Source organism: Schistocerca piceifrons, chromosome X (genome assembly GCF_021461385.2).
Source record: "Schistocerca piceifrons isolate TAMUIC-IGC-003096 chromosome X, iqSchPice1.1, whole genome shotgun sequence".
Classification (NCBI taxonomy): Eukaryota; Metazoa; Arthropoda; class Insecta; order Orthoptera; family Acrididae; genus Schistocerca; species Schistocerca piceifrons.
Window position 1 is genome coordinate 965,562,918 of NC_060149.1, and position 7,272 is coordinate 965,570,189.

Here is a 7,272-nt window from a genome sequence, read left to right on the forward strand (position 1 = left end):
TCTGAAGTGTATAATCCTCGACTCATTTGCCAGATTTATGCATTCTGTAATCTCACTAAATAACTCAAGGAAAATAACAGAGACAGTTCTATCCTTCTCCAATCCGTGCATGTATCATGTCTTCAGTGAATTCGGCACGGACAGGACATTACGAATTTTACTTTTTTAAATGTAACCACACATGCATATTTCCTTGTCCAGCAGTTCATTCGGTTGGGCAGTTTCCAGTATACGTTTCCTTCTGTGTTTTGTTTGTACAGCACCAATCATTCACATAGATTTTAACTTATTTTTTTGCCAGTGCACTGTTAGTATCTGCGAAAACAAAAACTGCTGCACAAGCTCTGCAAACAACAAATGTGATCTTACAAAACATCAAACAATGGTTCTTCGACAATAAAATGAAAACGAATGAAGAAATAACACAACAAAATCTTACATGTAGCCTTACGAATGTTGCATACCCCGATAATATGGAGGCTATCAAACTGCTGGGATTCCTGGTTGACAGCAAATTAATAATGAATGAACAAACAGTGTATGTGTGCTCCCAGCTCTCCGATGTACTGTCTGCAGAAAGTAAGTTGACACTCGGCGCCGTGGCTTATGGGAATGACTGTAAATGGAAGATGCCTCCACTGTCACTCGCTTCAGCCACCGCGCCGAGTGTCAACTTAGTTTGTGTGTACAGTAATATACCTTCTGAGGAGAACAGAAGGTGTATTAGCTGACCCATACCTTATAACAGTGCATTATGCAATATTTAATAGCCACATCAATCATGGCCTACTGTTATGGGGATATTCTGAAGGCTGCAAGAATGTGGCAGTGCTACATAAAAAAAGCAGTCAGAATCTTTACATCAAGCTAAAGACTGCAGCACTGCAGGCCTATGTTCACCCAATTAGGAATAATGAAATCTACATCCATTACGTGTTTTTATACCACATCAGAGTAAAAGAAAACCAAGGTGTTATCTGCATGAGGCAGGACATGCATAATCGTGAAAGGAACATTGATACAATGGTTGCTTTAAAAATATTCAACTCATTGCCCCAGAAGTGCAGTTCCTGTCACCAGGACCATTCAAAAGGACAACTGCACAAGATATGAAAGAGTAATCTTCTCTCTCTCTCTCTCACACACACACACACACACACACACACACACACACCGAAGCGCCAAGGAAACTGGCATAGGCATGTGATTTCAAATACAGAGATATATAAACAGACAGAATATGGCAATGCCTATGTAAGACAAGAAGTGTCTGGAGCAGTTATCAGATCGGTACCTACTGCTACAATGGCAGCTTATCAAGAGTTAAGTGAGTTTGAACATGGTGTTATAGTCAGTGCAAGAGAGATGGAATACAGCAGATCTGAGGTAGCGATGAAGTGGTGATTTCCCCATATGACCATTTCTCGAGCATATGGTGAATATAAGAAATCCAGTAAAACATCAAATTTACGACATCGCTGTAGCTGGAAAAAATCTTACAAGAATGGGAGAAACGACGACTGAAGAGAAGCATTCAGTGTGACAGAAGTGTAACCCCTCTGCAAATTGCTGCAGATTTCAATGCTGGGCCATCAGTGTGCAAACCATTCAATGAAACAGCATCAATATGGGCTTTCGCAGTCGAAGGCCCACTTGTGTATCATTGACAACTGCACAACACAAAGATTTACACCTCGCCAGGGCCCGTCAACAATGACTGATACCATGTTGCCTCTTTTCAAATTGTATCGAACGGATGGACATGTATGAGTATGGAGACAACCTCATGAATTCATGGACCCTGCATGTCAGCAGGCGACTGTTCGACCTGGTGGAGGCTCTGTAATGGTGTGGGACGTGTGCAGTTGGAATTAAATGGGACCCCTTATACTTCTAGATACGATTCTGACAGGTGACATATATGTAAACATCATGTCTACCTGCCTCCATTCATGTCCATTGTGCATTCCGACGGACTTGGAAAAATCCAGCAGGTCAATCCGACACCCCACACGTCCAGCACTTCCACTGGCCTCCAAACTCTCCAGACATGAACATGTTTGGGCATACCTGGGATGCCTTGCAACAAGCTGTTCAGAACAGATTCGACCCCCTTCTACTCTAGCAGACTTATGGGCAGCACTGCAGGATTCATGGTGTCATTCCTTCGATGACTACTTTAGACATTAGTTGAGTCCATGCCACGTCATGCTGCAAAACTTCTGCATACTCGCGGGGGCCCTACCCGATATTAGGCAGGTGTACCAGTTTCTTTGGCTCTTCAGTGTGTGTATCATACATATTTCCTTATATATATGAAAAATGATAAATAACTCTTGCATATTTAATCTTCACACAGTCTGTCCAATCATGACTGGTAAACGACGCAGATCCAGAAATTAAAAACATCAAGTTACTGGTATTTCTATAGATACGTTAACTTTGCACACCTTATGTTATGGAAGTAAGAGCTCTGGAAACCAAGGGGCTGTTAGTTCTGTTTTGCATATATATCTACTTGATTAGTTCTCATTAGTTGGAAAATAATATTGTGGAAATATGAAACCTACCACCCCAAGAAACGACAGTGAGAAGATGGATGTCATGTAAAAATAAGCAAACACTGCAGAAAGTGCTAGATTCCCAATTTCTGGAATAGACAGGAAGATTTATGGGTCTCTACGTCAGCCAAACATAACGAATAGAATAGTTTGGTAAATTCCATAAATGGATATAAGTCTGCCACAGCTGCCTGTATTCGAGATGACTGTAACTGCAAAATCATCTGAAAGGAAAAAAGATCAAGGTCAATTACAAATACACACTTTCTATCTAATCAAGTGCTTCAGATGAAGGATGTTTCATTTATTTATTTATTATACACCTTTAAAAATGCAACCAACATAATCTTTTGTGTACACAGACATAGCAATACAATTACATAAATAACAAGCACAGACTAAGAAATATTTTACGTAATTACTATTCGACATTAAATTGTCCATCATACTGCGTATGATGTATTCTGTAGAATCACATACATAAGTTTAATGTAATGAAACTATATTACTGTCTGAGATAATTTTTAAAGCCTATTTCGAACTCCTCTATTGTATAAAATGCTTTTTCTCTCAAAGCCACATCTGTGCGACGTCTTTAAACATATTGGTGACACATTGTGTACCTGTAGTGACAACATATTAAACTGTTTTACCCTCATGTATTTGTAAATGTTTCCTTAAGTCTAGCGACTGTGATGTCTGTCTTCTGTTTTAGGTGTGTATTATATTGACGGGCCACGTGGCTACACCACCGCGGGGTCGAGGCACCTTGCCACAGTTCCTGCAGCTCCCCCCCCCCCCCCCCCCCCATCAGAGGTTCGGATCCTCCCTCAGGCATGGATGGGTGTGTTATCCTTAGCGTGAGATAGTTTTAGATTAAGTAGTGTGTAAACCAATGACCTCATGACCTCAGCAGTTTGTCCCAATAGGAACGTACCACAAATTTCCAAAATAACATCAATGGGTAGAGTGTTTTAGTTTGTAATAATGCTAGTTTTCTTTTGTATGTATTAGACAACTTAATATGAAGAGGAATGTAGCTGTTGGTATTTTTATTTTTTTTTTTAAATAGGGTTTCCAAGACTCATTATTTATAGCCCCACAGATGCATCTGAACTCCTTATTTTTGCCAAATGTGATCTTTTTTTGCTCCAGGGAAATTCCTCAATAACACAATGGCACGTCAATTGTGCTTGGAAAAAGGTATAGTATGCATTTAGCAATAGCTTATCATTAACACATGACCTTAGTTTCCCTAACAAATATGTAACACATACTAAGTTAGTAGAGATATATTTGGTATAATTCTTCCATGTTAATTTCGTGTGAAGACAGAAGTCAAGAAGTTTAGCTGAAGCAGTTATTGTCATCCTCTTTAATTGATAAGGTAAAGAGAATATTTACAGTTTGTCAGTATTAATACAAAATTCAGTGAGATGGAACCACTTACTGGCTGCACTGAAATGATCCCTACTTTACTGCTTTAATGCTCCTCAATTTTTACCAGCTGGAACAAAAGTGGTACCATCATAACATAAATTTTCACATACTAATCACTGGTTATGACATAATGTATCGTTAGTCACTAAAATTAGGAAGTATTATGTTATGTGGCTGGCATTTGGCTGAAATCAGAAATTAGTGGCTAGTGTTTGGTTGAAATCAGAAATCGGTCATGTGACATTCCTCACTCACTAATTTTGAGACACAGTATTGTATCCATCATATTTCGTTGTTTCCATGTTATAACTTGGATTTTTTGACAGTATGCAATTTGAAGGCAACGTCAAATAGAAGATTTATCACAAACACATCACTCTATATACGATTTGTTATAATTAAATATCTCTTAGACACATCAGTCCTTAAGAGATTTCAAGATAAAATGCATTCACTGTGGTTAGAGACGTATTGTTACAGAACTGAAAGAAGTAGGATAATATCCTAGAACACACTAATACCTTTTCTCTCCAGCTTTGCTTTTGTAACACATTCTGGGTCTTCTTATTTATGTAATAGAAGCATGTCCCACAATATTCGATGTTATTTACATGAAATGAGTTTCTTCTCTTTCATGGCTTCAAGCTTAAAAAATGAACGATGAAACTGCTGCTAGTGAAACAAGCAGTAAAGACATTTACATCATATGAAATTTATATTTTTTCTTATCACAAATACTTGACTTTTTTTTAATATGTCATGATTCTTGAGGGTGTGGTTAGGTGGGAACCTACAAGTAAAGCTTAAGTTACTGCGAGTGAAACGAGCAGCAATCATATGTATAGTCTTGCTTGTTACCAATACTTTGTGGTTTCTTTGAAATAAGCCACGATTTTTGGGAGTGTGGTTATACACAAACCAAAGAGCACAGCTTAAATTGGTGCAAATGAAATGAGCAGCAACCATATTTATAGTTTTGCTTGTCATAAATGCTGCTTGGGATTAGCCGAGCGGTCTAAGGCGCTGCAGTCATGGACTGTGAGGCTGATCCCGGCGGAGGTTCGAGTCCTCCCTCGGGCATGGGTGTGTGTGTTTGTCCTTAGGATAATTTAAGTTAAGTAGTGTGTAAGCTTAGGGACTGATGACGTTAGCAGTTAAGTCCCATAAGATTTCACACATATTTGAACGTTTTGTCATAAATATTTAGTTATGATCGAATCTTTAGCAGCGCTTTCACAAATGTGGTAGTCAAGACAAAGAGCACATTACACTGTGGGAGAAAGACATCATGTCACAGTCTGATTTCATGCAAATGCCAGTCACACACTGTGGTACTTCCTGATTTCAGTCACTCATAGCATAAGAAACAGTCCCTAATACAACATAAAAATGCTATCAAGTTATTGTGTCTTTTCATATAAATCTTTTCACTTATATCTACTTTATCAGCTTTCACTTTGTAATTTAAGTTTTCTTATTTAGAAACTATCATCAGAATTACTAACACTTAGTGGAAATCAGAACCACCCACAGTAACATTATGTGTGTGGAGGATGGATTCTATGGACTAATCCCACTAACTCTGATACGAAAGTGTGTTTCACTTTGCTTTTTGGTACTTTTGTTAAATATAGTTTTTAAGCATATGAGATAGATTGATCAAACTGTGAGGTCAAAATGCCGTGATGGAAGTGATCTGATTAATCTAAAAGAAGATGTTTTAGTCATTATTAATTAACTAAAACAGAAATAAGGATGTAGCAGCAAATTTCGGGATAACTCAACCTTACAAAATCCGACGCCTAATACGTAATGTGCTAATCAGATACAGTCTTTTAATATACCAATTAAATTATGTACAATTTTGGTTTTGTAGTAATTATTGTTTTCGTAACTTTTAGCCTTTCTGTCCCCACACCAAACCAGTTTAGTCAATATATTACAAACACGATTTGCCTCCAAACAACAGAGACAGAGTGTAAGGATACCTGAACATCATTTTGGTTGTCTTTGAAATTGTTTAAACGATAATTTGATTGAAAAGTCATTGTGTAATTATAACCTGACGCCATAAGAACGACATTACACATCACCATTGTAAAATTAGCTGTTATAGGCAATTATCTACTAACCAACTAATAAGGGACACATTTGTTTGGTTTGACAGCTTCAGATGACAGTGTGTATTTTCTTTTCTGAGCTATGATATGGTGCAAACATTGATGGCAGCCATATTTAAATGCAACAAACGTGGATGTTTGCAGAAATTTATTCAGGAGTGGTCAAGGTTTTAAAATTTTCGTATTTGATATGGCCCTCAGCAGACAATTATACCCTAAGAATAAATTGTAACATGGTATTATCAGTTTTATTGTATCTCAAAGCATTGGTAGTTGACTCTGTATATTTTGAAGAACACACTACTTTCATATCCCAAAAGGCAAGCATATTTCATAAATAAAGTAAATCTTTTTGTACTAGTAATAATGAATATGGATACATTCTTTTCAATTAAACGATCGAAAATGACATCTGCATATGATTCAACAAATCGGGAAATTATGGCAGACAATATTCACTAAAGATATTTTCGTTCATATAGTTATAGTGTTTAGATTGTCACTGAATACTGCAATAGAACGAAAAAGTCAGACAGGCTACATAAACCTTGTTGAATATCACAAAAATAACAGTAAAAAGTGACTGATTAAAATAGTAAATTTGAAGTCATCTGGCTTACAAAATGTAAAGTCTGATCATGTGAATGGATTTATTAGATTATTTTCACACCATCCAGTGTTTCGGGCTGACCTGCATAATTAAAGTAAAATGAAGCTTCTTTTTTGGTTTGTTTGGATAATGTGCAACCCACAGTCAGCATTCTAAGCTCCCAAAAAACTCAAGTTAACCAGTAGAACTGACTTAACAGCCTAGAACTGAAGAAACAAGATGATACTCTAACCCCAGGTTGTCACAATATTGTGCAACATGCCTACTGCACTTCAGGGTTCGTAACTCTATAGCTACATGTAGGCAATGGTTTTGCCACAGTGGTAACACCGATCCCCATTGGATGACCCAAGTTAAGCGCTGTAGAGCTTGGCTAGCACTCGGATGTGTCACTGTCCCTGTCTGCCAAGTGCTGTTTGCAAGTGGGGTGCATCGAGCAGGTAGTTTGGAGAATTTAAAAAGGGAAACGAATAGCTTGAAGATTGATATATTTGAAATTAGTGAAGTGCAGTGGCAGAAAGAACAGGACTTCTGGTCAGGT